General features: G+C 35.7%; 1 long non-coding RNA gene across 1 annotated transcript in view; it reads left to right on the plus strand.

Annotated features, from left to right (window-relative positions):
* The window catches only part of LOC148110776 (uncharacterized), a 497,911-nt gene that overhangs the window by 320,903 nt on the left and 157,180 nt on the right, over positions 1-19,828 (plus strand). Inside the window, exon 6 of the long non-coding RNA XR_015724380.1 lies at positions 14,926-15,004. This is a non-coding gene — a long non-coding RNA (uncharacterized LOC148110776). The remainder of the gene's footprint in view (positions 1-14,925; positions 15,005-19,828) is intronic.

The following is a 19,828-nucleotide window of genomic DNA, read 5'->3' on the forward strand; positions in this document are numbered from 1 at the left end:
GACAAGCATTTAATGAAGAAATTAGATGTGTGACTCTGTACATCCACCGAACCATCTCAGCAAAAGCCAGGAATAATGATAGGGTAATCCAAGAGGGATCTGTGCAGGATAGAGATGGGGTAATTTAAGAAATATCTGTGGAAGACCTTTTTGTCTAATGCTGTGAATCCCCATGACATATACAGAATACCCACAAGGTTTTAGAGAATGTTGTATCAGTAGAAGGACTTCTAACTTGGGCCGAAAGGGACAGGGACAGAACAAATGAAAGGACACAATGTGGCCGGACTTCCAAAATTGTATAGTAGGAGACAGTCTGATATTGCTACTCAGGTACAAACGTGCCGGGAATGGCCGGCAATCCCTGTACCGACAGATGAAAGATTAAACTATGCTGTGAAAGAAAGGAGAAGTCAAGGGGGTCAAGGCTTACAGACAAAGACCCTTTGCCTTTCTTTGTTCCCGCTCTTATTGGTCCTTCAGGATAATTACAAATCTTTATCACTGTTTCTCAAGCACGTGATGTGTGACAAGGGGTCTTACTGGAACTAGGAGGATCTGTTTACAGGAAAGATACAATATGCTAATCTGCACGGTCTACCAGTTCTGCTAAACATAGCCTAGGGGACAATGCATGCATCTCTTCGATCACAGGGCTGCTGTTTGGGCTAAGAAAGCTTTGGGGAAGGCATTGCTATGGCAGAGTGGTCACGCAGGCCTCAGCATTCCAAAGGCCTACGCCCTTCTCCAAACCTTCCCTGCCCCCAGTGGCCTCTGTGTTACATTTTAGCAAGCCAGATATTATGGCTGATTTCATGCTCTACATTAACCCCAACACAAACATGTACTATCCTTCAAGAAAAATGAAGAATGGCATAGAAGAATGAGCCTCAGGTATAGTGGCCCACAGAGACATGAGCACAAAGGCCTGTAGAGCTACAACTCCAAAGCAAAAGTCAGAAGCTTGTGTATAGATACAGAGGTTGGAGGCATGGACATACAAGAAGTAGAGACCTACTGAGCCCCCAGAGGCTTATGAAGCTGCTGTGGGGACAGAGACTGTGGAGCTGTCTGAGTGCAAGGGCTATGGAGCTGCAATAGATCTAGATAACAGAGCTGGGGGTGTAGAGTGCAGACCTCTGAACCGCAAGGCATTATTCCCAGTCCTAGAAATCTAATTTGTCTGTTGGGTTTTGGATTTGCTTGGGACCGGTGATGCCTTTATTCCTTCTATGTTCTCCATTTTGGAATAAGAATGTTTAGGGGCACCTGGGTGGCAGAGCGGTTAAAGCGTCTGCCTTCGGCTCAGGGCGTGGTCCTGGCATTACGGGATCGAGCCCCACATCAGGCTCTTCTGCTATGAGCCTGCTTCTTTCTCTCCCGCTCCCCCTGCTTGTGTTCCCTCTCTCGCTGGCTGTCTCTATCTCTGTCGAATAAATAAATAAAATCTTTAAAAAAAAAAAAAAGAATGTTTATAACTGTTATCACATCCCTATCCCATCATTGTATCTTAGAAGTAGCTAGCTTGTTTTCTAGTTTCACAGGTCCACAGATGGAGAGGACTTTTGCTCCAGGATGAATCATATCTAGTGTATCACTCATACCCAATTTTGATATTTTAGAGGATGACATTTGGGAATTTTGAACTGATGATATTTAAATGAGATTTTGGACTTAGAGTTAATGCTGTATTATGTTGAAACTTTGGGGAGTGTTGGGATAGAATGAATGTATTTTGTGTGGGGATCAGTTGTAAATTTGGGAGGACTAGAGGGTGGACTGTAATGGACTGAGTGGTGACTCCAGAAGATATTTTCACATCCTTATCCCGAGACCCTATAAATTTACTTCATTTGGAAAAGGGGTCTTTGCAGATGTAATTAAATTAAGGATCATGGGATAAAAAACTCATCTAGATTATCTGAATGAGCCTTAAATCCAATGACAAGTATCCACATAAGTAATGCACCAAGGAGGAAACCCTGTGACCATTGAAACTGAGATAGGAGAGATGTAGCCACAAGTCAAGGAGCAACTGGAGCCACCAGGTGGAAGAAGCAAGGAATGGGTTCCTCTCCTAGAGCGTTCAGGGTTCGTGTAACTTTGTTGACATCTTGATTTTGACTCCGGATTGAGAGATTGCATTTCTGTTATTTTAAGCCACCAAGTTTGTGGTAATTTATTGCAGCAGGCCTAGGAAACTAATACAACACTATAGTCCTTGACTGGGAGCTAGGAGAAAGGAAGTCTTTTTTTAGTCATACACTCCTTCAGTGGAGCTTCCATCACGCTGAGTGTAGGAGTTGGTGGCAGCACAGATCATACTTGTGTCTGTAGTGGACACAGGTGCCACATACTTGGACTGCTCTTACTGAATTTTTGTAGACTCTCTTGAATAAATATTTATTTTTGTTGTCCTTAGGACAATTTCCAGATACTTTAAATGGTGATCCAGAAGTGGATCTCCCCAAGCTTTGTGTTTGTTTCTCCCTAATACAGACTAAAACACAAATAAGTGAAATAGAGAAGTTCAGTTAAAATGATCATTTGCTCTGTCAGTATATGGTCTTATTTACTCACGTATATTTTAAAAAATTAAATGCCATACTAGTCTGTTTAGTTGAAAATATGTAATTTTCTTTTACAAACTCATCTGGCAAGAACATAAAAATGCAATTTACTTGAAATGAAGTAATTTTCAGCAGCCTTATATTTTTTTTATTCCCAATGGTATGTTCACAATAGTGCGATCTACCTCTCACAGTCTTCCAAACTAGAGCCCTCTTAGTCTTTGAGTATAGGCAAAACTGGTGTGTTTTTCTTTTTTTCCCAGAAAGAAAATAATCCTAGGTCTGCCTTTTTATAGTTTTTATAAGCATAGAATCTGGATAATATTCCATCAGGGCTAAAATATGTCAGGCTTTAAAATTTTTATAATCCCAATCAAAAAGATTAAAAAAATCTATTTTGCCATCTGCTTGATTTTATCTAAATAATGCACATATCATTTCAGTCAGCCACCCAGAGTTCTTGCATTTTAGGAACTCTTAGGAGTATTAATATTTTATTGTCTTTTTCCAAGTCTTGCACAGAGTGCTATAGAAATGATTGCTATTCCAGAGAACTATGCTGAGATATGCTATTTATCTAGTATCTCAAAAATCAGAACTCTGCTTTCAAATCAACTCAGATCCTGAAAAAATTACAGGCATAAAATATATTTTACTTACAAAGATGTTAGACATATTCTATTTTTAATTATTCCAATGATAAGAAACAAACACCTAGTGAATGTCTTTACATTTTTGATAATATGCATTCAAAAAAAGTACATTGTGCAATGTTTCTTTTTCACTGCTATAACACCTCATCATCATGTAATAGTAAATTTCCATAGATTCCCAGAAAATAAGTGGTTCACGAGCCTTCTTAATCATACTCCTCGGTGTTTAATTACATCATAGAGCTGTTAAGATTTATTAATAGTTGAAAATCATTTTGAACTTGAAGAGTGTCACAACAGTCTGATCATTAATTTATATGGAGAAATGAAGACACTATAAACAAAAATTGAACTCTTTCCAAGACCAGGTGCATTTTAAAAGTGTAAATACAGATATGCAGATAAAGTCTATGTTATTCTAACCCATAAAAATTATGTTTTTATAAAATTATGATTTATTACTTTAAAAACTAAATTAGAATAATTAGCAGGTATATATTTGTTCAGTACAAGACTCAATGTATAAATTTTGGGCATTCTTAGGTTTTGGTGGTTGATATGAAGGAATAGCTTCAGAATCAAAATTTCTTCCTTGTATAATAAATTCTAACAACCTATTTCACAAACACAGGAGAAAAAATAAGCGAATGAGTAGTTGTGTCATGCTATTCATTTTGATATTTTTTTGGAAATTTATTCTGTTTATCAAAAGAAATAAAACAACAAAAATAATACATTAATACTAAATCAAAAATTTGAGACATAATTCATTCTGGCCTCTGAGAATCCAATTTGAACTAAATCTTCAGTTGAATGATGAAGAGCTTTGACCTCATGACCGACTAACAATGTGATAGAAATACCAGTATGTAAAAAATCCAAGTGTATGCAGAAGTGTGTCACACATGATCAGTATTACATGTTTTCATGCATGTATATATTGTGGGTGTGTATTTTCTTTCTATATTACTAAATAACCCAAGTTCAAGATTATTTTTTCCTTCACTAATCAAAAATTCTCAAACATATGTTTCTTAAAAGCCTGTATCATAACCAAACACTAATAGTACTAAAAAAATACATCTGGAGATTAACAAGAATTTGGTCAAAATTTTAGTTAGTATTGCAATTATTAATACAGAAGTGAAGGTTTCATTTATGGGAAGAAAAGGCAATTATGGGGCCCATAATGCATAACAACAGATGTAAACTATTAGAAAATGCTACGGTACTACATCCATATTTACAGGGATTTCATTCTATTAAACTCAACTGAATGCTTAGCTCATTGTTCACTTCTAGGCTTTCCCTTTAGATTGGTTTTGAAATTAATTCCAATGTATATTCTGATCAATATAAATGGATCTGAAATAATGTTTTCATAATGTTTAGTCAGAATTTTATCAGTCACAAATGCAGAATGAATGTTCAATAGAGGTAATTGGCATAAATTTCAACTGTGAATTCTCTATATTAAGTAGGGTCAATTGTAACAAAATTCGTCTCTGAACAATATAAGTTAGTAAGAGATAGAAAAGTCATGTAACTTGGGGGGCAACTTAGATTTTTTAGGGGGGAGGTATTCTCACACGATGTATTTCTAACTTAATTTTGTGTGCATGATTGTGTATAGCAATGTGTATGCACGTGAAAATTTGAGAATCACCAAACTACTACAGTAAAAGGAAAAAATTGAAAGTCTCTATCCGGGTACCAGAACTTCCAAATGATCCTACCTTTAAGATAACTATTTAATCCATAATGAATAATGGAAGGAGACTATGTAGATGACTAGAATAGGGTTCCTGCTAGCTTGATTTTAACATCCAACCTCTGTATCATGCAGATGCCAGAGCTTAAATAGCTCTCATGTTTCTAGAGTAAGTACAGAATGGGTACTGAATTCTAAGAGCTTGGGCTTTCTCAGTGGATTTACTCTGTTATGATATCTTAATTATTATTCCTCTTTCATCCTCATAAATGTTCGTACATTTTTTAGAGCCACCACTCTGATGTTACTTGAACACACAAGGCTTTTTTTTTTCTTATTATGTTCAGTTAGCCAACATATAGCACACCATTAGTTTTTTTTTTTTTTTTAAAGATTTCATTTATTTATGTGACAGAGAGACAGCCAGCGAGAGAGGGAACACAGCAGGGGGAGTGGGAGAGGAAGAAGCAGGCCCACAGCGGAGGAGCCTGATGTGGGACTCGATCCCGGAATGCCGGGATCACGCCCTGAGCCGAAGGCAGACGCTTTAACGACTGCGCTACCCAGGCGCCCCAGCACACCATTAGTTTTTGATGTAGTGTTCAGTGATTCATTAGTTGCATATAACACCCAGTGCTCATCACAACACATGCCCGCTTTAATACTTTATTCACTTCATGGACTTGCTGTTTCCTCCTCCTCCTGAAATATTCTTATCCATTAATCCGCATGGTTCAATTTTTCTTCTTCAGCTCAAATACTATCAAAAGACCTTCCAATACCAGTCTACATAGAATAGCCCTCCCCCAGCACTACCTATTTATGTTCTTCATTTTATTTTCTAATAGCACTTGTTATTATCTGATGTTTACTTTTTAGTTTGCAGTTTATATCTCATACTATAATTTAAGCTCCGGGTGTTCATGGATTGGCTACTTGTTTGCTGCACATTCCTAGACCACAGTAGGTGCCAGGGCCTTAGTTTTCCATAAATAATTGCAGGATGAAAGAATAAATGCAAAATTAAAAATTGAATGTGGATTAAATAAGACCAAAGTGTTGTAATCTATAGTAAGTTAAGTGCATGCATTAGCAACTCCACTCCCATGCGTTCTCCTGTGTGTTTGTGTATACATACATGATCCTTATTGCATACTTCATTTGAGAACATGAAACATTTGACTCACACCCTCAAATTCTTGTGCATTAGTCTTTTTAGTATCAAAGAACCATTACATACATATAAACGACTGTATAAAGAACAAAAGAATAGAGAAAATCAATGAAAGCTTTCTTTGAAAAGATAAAATTGACAAATTTCTAGTCAGGCTAATTTTTAAAAAAAGGAAAGAAGACACAAATTACAATATCAGATAGGAAAGGGTGGTCATGACTACCAAGGACATAGACATTAAAAACATAGTAAAGAAATACTACCGATAGCTCTATGACTACAAATTCAATAACTTAGATGAAAGGGGCCAAATCTCTAGAAGATACAAACTAGCAAATATACATAAATTCAACTAAAAATCATAACACTTTATTAAATCTATATGTAATATGGACCATCTAAGTTTCACAACTGATCATTAGAGTCTCAGTCTATAAGGGTGGGTGAATAAATCTTGTTACAAATTGGATGCAGCCATCAAGTATATGTTCTGTTTTCAGGCATAAAACTGACAGAAATAGGAGGCAGAAATTATTTGCAGTGCTGGAAAAAACCTAATGCTTAAACAATTTCTCATACAAACCTACCTAAATGGCTAAAATTTCACCTGTAGATGTACATTTTGTGACTGTGCTAAAACATGTGCATTTCCAGGAGATACAACTATGCAGTAATTGGTACTTGGAGAAATAACACATTAGCCATTTCCAGTCAATACTACTGTGGTGTAGATTAGGTTATCGGATCGTGGAAGAGGAATGAGACAGAGGATACAATTTTTGGCAAAGATGAATTAAGTAAAATAAATACAAAAGCAAAAATATGTATAGTAATTTTTCAAGTAAATTCCCTCAATGGACATTATTGCCTTCAGTCCTCCATATTTAGCTCCTATAAACATCTCATTTTGATATTTCCTAAGACTTTTCAAATGTACTTTTCCCTTCAGTTCCCTGAATGATTTACAAACCCTTTTAAGAAGCATGGCCTCTTACCCTGCCATGTATTTGCACAATATGTCCTGAAATGACCTTTCACCACTTCACCAAACTAAATAGACTCCATTCAAGTATCCCCTGAAGATTTCTGAATTCATTTCTTCCAAACATGTCATCCTATGTTTGCTTCTAGAACCCTATCATATAGAATACAAATTAACTAAGACTGAGACACCTTTATGATTAGGGACAATATTTTGTTTTGTTTTGTTTTTGTGTTAAGACATGATCACCAAACCCAGGATCAGAATAAAGAAGGAGCTCAAAAACTGCCAAAGAAAAAGTGAATGATCTGAGAGGGCATGAGCTTTAAAAACCAGATGTGGATATTTTCTAATTCGGGGGAAAATGGTGTGTTATAGAAAAGACAAATAGGTCTGTCATCAGAGCATGTTGACAACTAGTAAGACTAATTTCTGCTAATATATAAAGGCACACAGCTTCATGGATAGCATGGCCCTAACTTTGAGTTTAACGTTGATTAGAAATGGAAAAGCTGCACACAAGATTAAAATAGTTCAGTAGAGAGGGTAGAGCTTCCAGAACTAGAGCCATGAATGCTTTCAGAAGGGCAAATTAGAAGACATATAGGTCAGGGGAAATTTGAAGAGACTTCATTCTTCATCCAGAAACTGGCAAAGGCAGGATCTAAGAGTTTTGAGAAATTTACAAGGTAGAAATTCATCAGTTCCAGAGCAAAAAGTAAAAGAAAAAAAAAAAGAAGAATGAGTTGGTAGAAATGGTTGGGAAGGGGAAAAGGATAATATCACAATAGAAATCTAAGCACGTTCTGGAGAAGATTGAAGATTGCATAAATCTTGGCATAACTTTCATGGAGATCCTCTTTTGGACTGAAGGATGATCGGTTTCAGTCATCAGTCAAATCAGTTATCAACGTAAGATTGTGCTAAACATTGACAACATGAAAAGAACTAAAACATTCTCAAATAGCATTTAGGAAGGGAGCATAGAGAGAATCCCAGGCCCAGTTCACTATTGAGAAAAGTCCAGGAATATCAATGGTTATCATTAGTTTCCAGTTATCTAGTAATAATTTATATGTGTTTCAGAGAAATAAAAATTAGGGTATTTTAGAAGGTGCTCCCCTTTCTGTAGAAAAGCCAGAAGGAATGAACTATATGCAAGCTAAATACTTAAGTGATGCTGGAGAAAAGAAGGAATGAAAAAAAAGCTTACCTGAGATTGAGACTTGGATCCAGGGACTGAAAAAACAGAAATGTATTGTGAGTAATGAATAAATAACTGAAAGAATGAAAAATGAAAATGCATCAAATGTCATTTAGTCACCAGACTTCACATCAGACATTTGCACAAGTGTAATCTCAGTTACTCCTCTCAAAAATTGTATGGACTAAGAATTTTGTAGATAAGATCATTCAAGCTCAAATGACTTGGCTAAGATCATCTAGTCAGGAAGTGACACATCTGTGTCAGAAAAGCCAGATCTTCTGATTACAAGTGTCATTCTGTTCCCTCCATTCCTTCCTGCATTTTCCTTTCTATTGTGTTCTACTGAAGGGCAAATGGGTATTTGAAATCTCTGAGACGGCTGAGAAAAAAGTAATAAAGAATAATTTTACTTGCATCTCAATTTAGCTGGGAACAAAATCTCAATCAAAAATGTCATCAGAATGTTTCTTGGAATTATTTAGCTTCTGTATTTTTTAGAATAAACTTGTTGATTGTTTCTCATTTAAAGCCATTAATATTCGATTGTCAAATGATAAAATTGTTATTATTTGAGGAAGCATTTAATTCATCGTTTCCATTAATTGTTATGAATATACCTCTTTAAGAAACTCAATATATATGCTTAAGGGAGATAAAATAAATTATGTAAATTGAAATATAAGTTTTATTTATAATTTGTTAATTTGAGGGCTCTGAAAACCTATTAGATATTTACAGTGTGGAAATATAGTCATTTTGCATTTGAGAGGACATTCAGCAATGCTCTTTTACAGCTTTTTCTCTTTAGTACTTGGAAGTAGACCTAGAAGCAAGTATATCGGAGATAATCATGAAATAGATGACATAAATGATTTAATCAAAAATCACACACAGGATGTATATTATTAGTCTTAGAACATTAACCACAAAGAAAAATCTTTATTATCTTCAGCCAAAACATTGAGATATTAAAACACTCTCTGAGTGGGGGCGCCTGGGTGGCTCAGTCATTAAGCGTCTGCCTTCGGCTCAGGGCATGATCCCGGCGTTATGGGATCGAGCCCCACATCAGGCTCCTCTGCTGGGAGCCTGCTTCTTCCTCTCCCACTCCCCCTGCTTGTGTTCCCTCTCTCTGGCTGTCTCTTTGTCAAACAAATAAAATCTTTAAAAAAAAAAAAACACTCTCTGAGTGAAAGTAATTATCTCTATTGTATGAAAATAAAAACTGGAAGTTCAAAAGTTAAAACATAATAGAACGAGAAAATAACATTCAACACGTTCTAAGGAAAAACAAAAATTTATTTTTATAATACTATAGTGGTTTATATCATTTTAATGAGGCTATATATATTTTGATTTTTGTACTTATAAATATATTAATCGGAATCATGGATTCAAAAGCATAGAAATTCAGGATTCTTTAAATATAATCAGCTCGTTTTTCCAAGTGGTATTATCAAAAATTTGTATATAGATGTCTATGAATTTTCAAAATTCTAGAAGAATTATTTATGAATCAAAACAAACTGATAGACTTTTACTTATTACTTACTGTTCTATTTTATAAATGCTGTAATTTAGACAAAACAGTAATAGAGCTAGTTGACAATTGCAATTGGAAGCAAATAACAAATTAATAAAGCAATTAAGACTAATTAAGTATTTAAATAATTAAATATGTATGAAGAAAAATATGACAATATGTTTATAGTTTATCATTTTCTTCCTGTCCTCTTACATAGCAATTTATTTTCACTCCTCTTTAACCCTTTTATTGGATATTTAAATTTTGAAGGCTATATTTTTATGTATTCTTAAGAGACTGAAATGTAAGACATTTTAAAGGAAGAAAATATATACAGTCTAATTAAGCAGGCATTACATACATTTAATTAAAAAATAACTTTGGCATGGGTCTTTCTGTCCTGTAAGAAAATAGAATATTTTTCTGTTCCCTTTTCAAATCATACTTCTCTGAACTGCCTTCAGGATTTAGGATATATACCTGTTCTTTTATGTAATAGTAAACCTGAATACAGACAAATATAAAGTTCTCTTTGACAAGCAGCTTTGCTTTTATCAAACCCACATTACACTGATTTCTAGGGTCAGTCAAATGTGATGACATTAATGTAAATACCCTCTCCATGAAAGTGTTTGAACGTGGATTATTTAGAATTTTACTTACTAGCAACAGCAGGTTTTTGGATTTGTAGGGATTAGTTTCCATCTCTCCTAAAATGTTCCTCTTTGTATCTACAGGCTTGTTTTGGTAGGCCAGCTGGATGTCAGTCAGGTTCTTTACATCTCTAAGTTTATCATATAGACTTTCCCTGTCTAAAATGTCATCATTTTAAACATTTCAGAGTACATTGGATATTATCATAAGGTAACTCTATCTCAGGGAAAATCATTTTACAGCACATATGTAATTTGGATTTGTTAAATCAAAGTTGAATTCCAAGTAAGTTGTAGTTTCAGTAAAGAAAATGGAAAAGTCATATTTAACTTCACTGCCTTTTTTTCTGGTAACATCTTCTTGCATTCTGAAACAGTCTTATTTCTAAAAATGAGTCATTTTCTTTGTATAAGTTTTTGTAACAACCTACATGTAACCTTGAGAAACTCAAGTGTAGTTAGTTCATCCTTTTCTAGGCACCTTAGGGATTCTTCAAAGATCATCAAACATTTTAAGGAAATAATGGTGAGATTCAGTCTCTATGTGTGTGTTACCATCCCCTTCTCCACTATGCCCAATCCCAAATTATTTTCTGCATATCATGCCAAATAATTTGTTTTGATCAGTTGTCTTCCTCCTGTGTTTATATGTGTCCTGACATTAAAATAACAAAGTCGTTGAGCCTTTCATTTTTGGTGATTTCTGGGTAATGCTGGTATTAGTGTTATAATTGTTCTTATTTTCATTATTTGAATTCTAGGAAATTCTTGGAAAACTAGCCATAATATTCACAATATTAAAATCAAACTAGCATGAAAGGCTAAATACAGAAATAGACAAGGGCCAAACCATACATGACGATAGAACTATGACCCACAACTTCTGCAGCAATCAGCTCACAAAACAAATCCACATCTCTGCAGCAATCAGCCCAGAGTGGTCAGGATTTGGTCAATAACTGTCAGCTCCTCTAATTTTTGCTCTTGCTTCCACAGAGAAAGCCAAATATGCTCCCAAGCCAATTATGTAGGATGTTCTGCTCATACTTAACCCACTTCTAGCTTTCTTGTGCCAATAACCTCTAATCAGGGCATACCTGAAGCCTTTCCCTTTTTCCACTATAAAACTTTTCAGTACTTCTGCCTTTTGAGTTTCTGCCAAATGCAGGTGACGCTGGCTGCTTCTCATGCTATAACAAGCTCTGAATAAACAGCCTCTGTCTATTCTCATTTGGGTGATCTTCATTTATTTCCACAAAGAGTGTCTCAATACAAAGTGCAACAGTTAATCCATGGGCAAGTCAGACAGATTGTTAATACTCACGGATACAACGCACTAAAGTTTTACCCTGAAATTGTATCACTTGGAGTGATCCAACAAAGGATGATCCATTATTGTAAAATGCAAATCATAATGGCTAACAACAGTGGCCAGAGGTAAAAACAGCAACTATGAAAGGCAGATAGTCTATGCTGTCTTCATTTAAGACTAAAAACAGGTGTTTTGTTTTGTTTTGTTTCTTTCTTTCAGTCCCTATTTTTTGGGGTTGGCTTTCAGTTTGGTATTTTCTCCCTAACTTCCTCACCTGAAAAATGGGATTTTTCATCCTAGGGCAGTATCTCTAGGATGAGGGACTTTTAATGCTAAATGACATTTTTACTCCTAAGGAGGTATTACCAGGATGAGGGACCATCAAATCTGGAAAACTGGTTACTCTATTTTTTTGTTGTTGTTTATCATGTTATCATCCAACCAGTATTACAAGTTAGAAAAATCTGTCGGTCTTCCATGATTCCTGTTTGTTTCATCCTTCATATCCAACCAGTTTCCAGACGTGGGTTCTATCCTCCTGAGGCAGGTTCATCATAAATGTAGTATAAACTTTGCGGCCTCTTGCGTGCATGGACCCCTTCCAACACTCTGAGACGGGCTCTACCAATGTGCTCATTATCATATGTTATAATTTTTCAAAAGTAATCATCACCGTCAGTTAAGATGGCTGCCTCCACAGTGATTTTCCCTCTATCACACTTCCCTTCACGTGGAGTAGTGCCAGGGTGACCACAAAGCATGTTTAGAATCCAGCTAAGAGGCAATTCAGTTGGCAGTACTTCAGTGTTGTTTTATTGGAATATATCAGTGTGGTTTATAGTCACTTCTGTGAATGGTTATATAATTGCTAGCATTCCTGTTGTAGGAATGGCTTCCAGAAGTACTCCTTCCACCCACTATGCTGACACACCCAACATATGTCACAGCAGGAAGGCGAAAAGCCTTATATAAATGTATTACTGTGTGAAGGTGCCTTCTGGCATGGGCCACTGAGGCTGTGAGAATGGAGGCCAGTGTGGCTTAACATGTACAGAACCAGAAGCTAATATATGGGAAATTCTTCTGATTTTCAAACATAATTTTAAAAGAATATTTGGTTCCCATAAATGCCTAATCAAAACAAAAGTTATTTGTGGTTAGAACTATGATTCATAAGGGAGCATGCACAATTACTATAAGGCTGCCATATTTTTTTCTTCCTTTTTTTGATTAAAAAAATGCTTGAAGTAACATTTATCAGAATTCCTGTGTTTTGAGGGCATAGTCCGCAGCAGAACTATCAGCAGCAGACACAAGTATCAATTTAAAATATCAATCATCTGGAAAAGAAAAATTCTTAATTTCCTCCAAATCTTTCCACAGAAAATACTATGAAAAATTACTGTCATATGAAGATATTAAAGACTATACATCCATAAGTTTATATATCTATTATATCACAGATATATAATATATGTATTACATATCTGCATTAGAGCTGTCTCAGGAGAGTAATTCATAGAAATATTTGGTTATTTTTCTGGATTTTATGAAATTTGTAATATTTGTCAGCCTTTCAAAGTTAGTCATCTACTATGATTCTTTTCTCCTTATAAATAAATGTTTGCTTTCATATATAATTTTATATTTGTCATTTTTCTTAGAGAGAGCTCTCAAATTCAAGCCTCAAGCCTCACAAAGCTGGGTCTAGACATCTCTAGGATGTGTCTCTTCCCCTTCACACTATTTGCTGTGGTTCAGGAATTCATTCTTTCGCATACAAGCTAGGCACCAAACAAAATGTCTAACTAGAAGCTCTGCTTACTTCAGTCTGTCCTCCCTGCTACCATGAGGGTTAATGTTCTAAAATACAAATTTATTTATCACCATGGAATGCAAAACCATGTCTTTCACATGGTGCCAAGAACATTCCACCATCACCACTTACTGAACCAAGCTCCCCTCACCCATGCTACTTGAACTGTCTCCTCACAGGGGACTACTCGCATTCTCTCACCTTCGTGTTTGAGTATGATGCTCCCTGTCTCCGTGAGGGAAGATTTGATTAGTCCTTCAGGGTCAACCTCAAATATTACCTGCTCAGTGAAGATTTGCTCAGCTTATCCACTACTTATATGCTCTCAAAACATCTTGTATATTTTTTACTTCACATCTTTCACTTCGTATGGCATTTTCTTACTGATATGTATGTATCTCCTATTAATTAGTAAGTTTTTTGAAAGCAGGGTCTTTAATATATCACCATATCATGAGTGGAACATGATGCTTGCTTGACTTAGCATTCATTCATTCATTTCTTCATTCATTAATCATATGTATCTCTTATCTTACCTGCCATATGTATCACACATTGGTCTGGTTACTAGAGATGAAACTTGTAGTAAACTCACAGTAGAATGAATAAATGAATAACTATCTTCTGATTTTATCATAAAGATAAACGTATTGCATGTTTACTTCAGGTCCCTTCATGTCATGTCATAGAACTGACAGAGAATATTTCCTCTTGTGTTCAAAGTAGTGGCTGTGATATAAAAATAGAACTGAACTAGGATTGAAAGACCTGGATTTGAGGTTCTGGGGTATACTTAATGTCTGGGGATCTTGAATAAGTCCTGTGAATATCTCTGGTAACAATTTTCTTCTTTTTAAAATGAAGAAAATATTTTATATCTCACTGACACAAAGAATTAAGTGATATAATAGATGTGGAAGTGCTTTGTTAACAATTGTTTTACGCTAATGTTAAGGTCCTATTGCTTTCAGATGAAAGGTGTTACTGCTCTTCTGCATCTGGCAATATCTCTCATTTACACTTTCAACAGCAAATCACTGCATTTGTCATTTACTGCCCACCTAGAATGAAAACCACCAAATATCACTTGCTCAATCAAACTTCAGTAACACTCTATTCTCAGAGATAGTGAAATTGAACTGAATCTAAATGGGAATATGTTTTGCTAAATCATAGTCACAGTCCTAAATGTGAATGTCAAAATGGAACTATAACTCTTGGTAGAGTCAAGTTCAGTATTTATCAGACAAAAGGTAGCATTTTACCTCACAATTTTTGTAAGTGTAAAATATGTTTAATATTTTTTCTCTTTTTCTCTTTAGAATTGTTGGGGTCCACGTTAGAAGAACAGGACCTGGGAAAATACATATTCACCCTGCTTGATACTTCTGTTCACCCTAGGTAAGATTACATGTGTTTCTATTATCATCTTTTAACACAGCTGTACTCTTTGTAGTTAACAACCAGCTAACAACAGAGGATTTCTCTAAGTCAGCCAGAGAAAGACAAATACTATATGACTTCACTCATACGTGGAATTTAAAAAACAAAATAAACAAATGATCATGGTAGAAAAAAGAGAAAGGCAAACCAAGAAACAGGGTTTTACCTAAGGAGAATAAACTGATGGTTACCAGAGGGGAGGTAGGTGGGAAAATGGGTTGAGTGGGTGATGGGGATTAAGGAGTGCCCTTGTGATGATGAGCACTGAGTATTGTATGCAAGTGTTGAATCGCTAAATTCTGCACCTGAAATTAATATTATGCTGTGTTAACTAACAGGAATTTAAATAAAAACTATAAAAAAGGGGAAGAGAGGATTATCTCTTGAAATTTGAAATAATCTATGAACTTCTTAAAAGAATGTCAAGCTATACCACAGAAAGTTATTGTGTAGGGGTACCTGGGTGACTCAATTGATTAAGTGTCCTACTTTTGGTTTCTGCTTGGGCCATGATCTTGGGGTCATGAGATCGAACCCTGTGTTAGGCTCTGGGCTCAGAGCAGAGTCTACTTGAGGTTCTCTCTCCCTCTCCCTCTGCCTTTCCCCCCCACTCACGCGTGCACATGTGCTCTCTCTAAAAACATAAGTAAATCTTAAAAAGTTATTGCATAACATTTTTAAGCTTAGAAAAGTAAATAAATAGAACCTTGTATGGTAGAATAATATGTATCCTATCAGTACTTTTTCCCTATTCTGCTAAGAAATCCCCTACTCTGGGACTCCTAGGCGGCTTAGTCCATTAAGCATCCGACACTTGATTTTGGTTCAGGTCATGATCTCAGGGTTGTGAAATTGAGCCCTGAGTTGGGCTCCATGCTGGGCATGGAGCCTTCTTAAGATTCTCTCTCTCCCTTTCCTTCTGCCCCTCCCCCAATAAATAAATAAATAAATCTCAAAAAAAAAAAAAAAAAAAGAAAGCCCCTATTCTTTTTTTTAGGGAAATGGTTGAACATTCGCTCACACACATTTCACAGTGGAATTAATCTAACTACTCATGTTTTCTGAGGTGAGCATGTGAACTAGACAATGTCAACAGTCTTTCTCTAGGATATTTGAAATAGAGAATTAAAAAAATAAAAGAGTTGTGTCGTTTTCCACTGGTGAAGCTGAAAAGATGTGAATCTTGGAGCTATTAGAGGCCATAATTGCAACTTAATTAAGAAAACCATACAGAAAGGTTTAAGGTAACAAATACACAGAGACAAAGAGACAAAATACTACAAAACCTGGGAGATACAAGAAATCAAACTCTCTTAGCTAGACAGAAAGCAAATTTCGGAATGAACTACAATCAGATGCTAAAACTACAAGAAGAGAGGATATGTCTGAGTAATAAGTCAACAGAAATAAGAGACTAAAGTTAAAGAGATTAGTTTAAATAGTTGTTGGACCAGAAGATAGGCCCAATGAGATAAAGCATATTCCAGAAGATGTGCCAATTTAGCATATTCTTGTAATGCAAACTGCATTGAATATTCAAGGACACTACGTTTATTTAATTCAGCTGTTCTTACAATCAGTTTACACTGAATCAACCACGTGACCGTATCCTCTCTATCTCCAGTGGTATTCTGAGCTTTGGTTCTATTCAAAAACAAGCAACTTGTAGTCTCTTCTCTCTTACAATGGATACAGTGATTAAAGACACAACAGTCATTTTCAGACCAAGAGGATGGCAGGAACATGCTAAATATGGTAAAGCAGGAAGATAGGAGATTGAGCCCACCCCTAGATGGTCTCCTTGAGCTCTCCTTGAGCAGTTGTGCCACCCCTAGATGATTTATCTTTGGAGATTTTGTTATGTTAAATGAATAATCTCCTAAGTGTCTAATCCCCTACAAATCTGGTGTTTTGTCTGCTGTTGCTTACAGTTAAATGCACTCCAGTTATAACAACAAGGGTTTATTTCCCAGCCAGATTCCTGGAGCCATATGAGTCTCCCTTCTTCAGCATCAGCAGATATTCCTACAAAACTCCCAAGAGTAGCCCTCTCTCTTACAAGATCCACGGTCTTTCTCCTAATATTTTAGGTGGCAGGTGAAAGTAAGATAATTATGCCTGACTATAGTCAGTTTTCCCTCCTTTGGAGTAGCAGTGTTCATAATATGCCATCAGTTAGTGAAATATTAAGAAACCAATACATGATTTCGATGGACTCATTTGATTGCTATGACATACTGAAGTGATTGTAAGTCATTTCATCACACTACAGAGGAATTTAATTTTCCACATCTTTAATCTTAATACCTTGGTTTATTTAAAATCAGATAACTCAACTATTTCAAAATTAATTTTATTATATAAGTCCATGTAGTTTGAAAGCAATTCTTAAAAGTTGATTTGGTCTTCCTTCTATTATAATTGATCTAATATCAAATGTGATTAGAGTCTAAAATTGGCATGACATTTTCAAAAATAAATAATAATTTCTTTTTAAAGGGAAATAGTTGCTAAGTCATTTAGAAATTAAATAAATATTCTTTCATTTTTAATTTTAAAAAACAAAACCATATTTCATCAAGAATCATTATTATCATATTTTCTCTCTCTGGTCTTTTGAAAAATGGTCATGTCACCTCAGAGTCATTCTGTTAGAGTGATTGTAACATTAATTAAGTGCCATGACTTTCTTTAACTCTCTTTTCTTTTTCCGTATTCATTTATACTAGTAAGCATTGCATTATATAGGTACTATACTGATATTTAATTTTATCAGCTCTGTATTTCCCTTTTATATTAAAACTGACTAAATATTATGTTCCTCCCCCCCCAAAAAAAATTCATGTATTGAAATCCTAATTTCCTGTGTGATGACATTAGGAGGTGGGGTTTTGGGAGATTAGATCATGAGGGTGGAACCCTTATGAGTGGGAATAGAGCCCTTACAAAAGAGACCCCAGAGAGCATTTTAACACATTTTCTACCCATGTGAGTTTACAGTGAGAAGTCTACAGTCTGTAACTCAGTAGAGGGAGCTCACCAGAACTAACCATGTTGGCACCCCCATCTCAATGGACTTTCAGGCCCCAGAGCTGTGAGAAATAAATTTCTGTTGTTTGTAAGCTACTCAGTCTATGGTACCTTGTTACAGCAGTCTGAACTATGACAGCACTCTGAACTATAAAGTTGAAATGACTAGTAATGAGCTCCTTACTTATAACCATTTTCAAAATAGGAGCACATGACTATCCCATAGTAAGAAAATTACGTGACTTTCTCCCACCTTTCTCTCATGGCTTGAATTCACATAGTTCACCTTCCTCCGTGACTGACCTTGCCAGCTGAAATACTGCTCCACACAACCAAATCACAGTACATTTTCCCTCATTTCTCCTATTCCTTATCCTTTCCCTTTTCCCACATCTAACAATTATATCTCTATATAAGCTTCATTGGTCATGTGAATTTGGAGATTTCTTGTATGAAAATTTGTATTTTTGTTCTTTGTCTCATTTCCCAAATAGTCTATCAAATTCCTGCCTAACTTCTAAAAACCAATTCAATTATCACAAGGTAGCATTAATGTACCTATATGAAAAGAGAAATAGTTTTTGTTTCAGTGAGCTTTTAAAACATTTCATAATATATTATTTACCCATTTGTAATGGGATCATGTGTTTGAGTGTCTGTTTCCCAACTAGATTATGATATTTATCCCTAACTCAGAAATGTCTCTGGTACACAGAAGGTTTTGATATATTTTGACTGAATTTGATTGTAATAGACTTGAGATCTGGACTAAGTCTTCTACTTCCTTTGTAGCTCTTAAGGAGAGTTAATAGCACTCAGAATATATTTAGCAAATGCTGAAAAACAGAATATGAGGCTAGATTGAATATCTGGCCTTAAAATTGACTAACCATTGGTCTTTCCATTCTAGAGAAAGAGTTAGTACATTCTCCTTTATTCTTCCTACTAATTAACAACTAAAAATCCTGGACAAAATTAATAAATATCAGAGAAATAGAAAAGCAAAGAAAAGAAGGCAAAGTAGGAATTTTATGATTTGAGGAATGTCCTGAAGTGAATTCTGTTTTTTGTTTGTTTTGCCTCTTGTATATCCTAGGTGGATTAATAGAGAAACACATAAACTAGAAATGCCAATGCAAAAAGATTTTTCTTTAAAGCCCCAGGAAAGAATATCTTCTTTACACAAACGCAGGGAAAAGGGTGACCCTGTAAGATATAACTCTTTTGACTCCCCTCCAGGTGTGGAATAATAAGATAAAAGCTGTGCTGTGCCTCACTGTTTCCCCACAGGGTGCCATAGAGACTTTGGACAGAATGCTGTATTCCATCCCTGCCCTACACTAAGTAGGCAGCATTCCTACCTCTTCCCGCCATGCGTTGTGGAAATTGTGTGTCAGAGCCCTAATAACAATCCCAGACTGCACTAACATGAGCAAAGGTGCATTCCCCTCCCTCCACACTGAGCATTGTGGCTGCAGATACTGGAATTCAACTATGTGGATAATCCCAATCTTAAATTAAGTGAACATCAGCAAAGAAATAGCACCCATTCATCTCTCTGCCATGTACTGCGGAGACTGTGAAATGGGAGTCTTGTTGACTATTTTAAATGAATGACCATAAAGATGAAGCACCCAATTTCCACCCAACTAGAAAGTGAAAGTCATGCATAGGGAAAGGAAGGGAGCTGCAGAAAGGGATTCTGTGTATGAAATTCTGGCAGATTTCAGAGTGACCTGTGCATGAAACCAA

This window comes from Ursus americanus, chromosome 1 (genome assembly GCF_024610735.1).
Source record: "Ursus americanus isolate L20-20 chromosome 1, mUrsAme1.1.p, whole genome shotgun sequence".
Lineage (NCBI taxonomy): Eukaryota > Metazoa > Chordata > Mammalia > Carnivora > Ursidae > Ursus > Ursus americanus.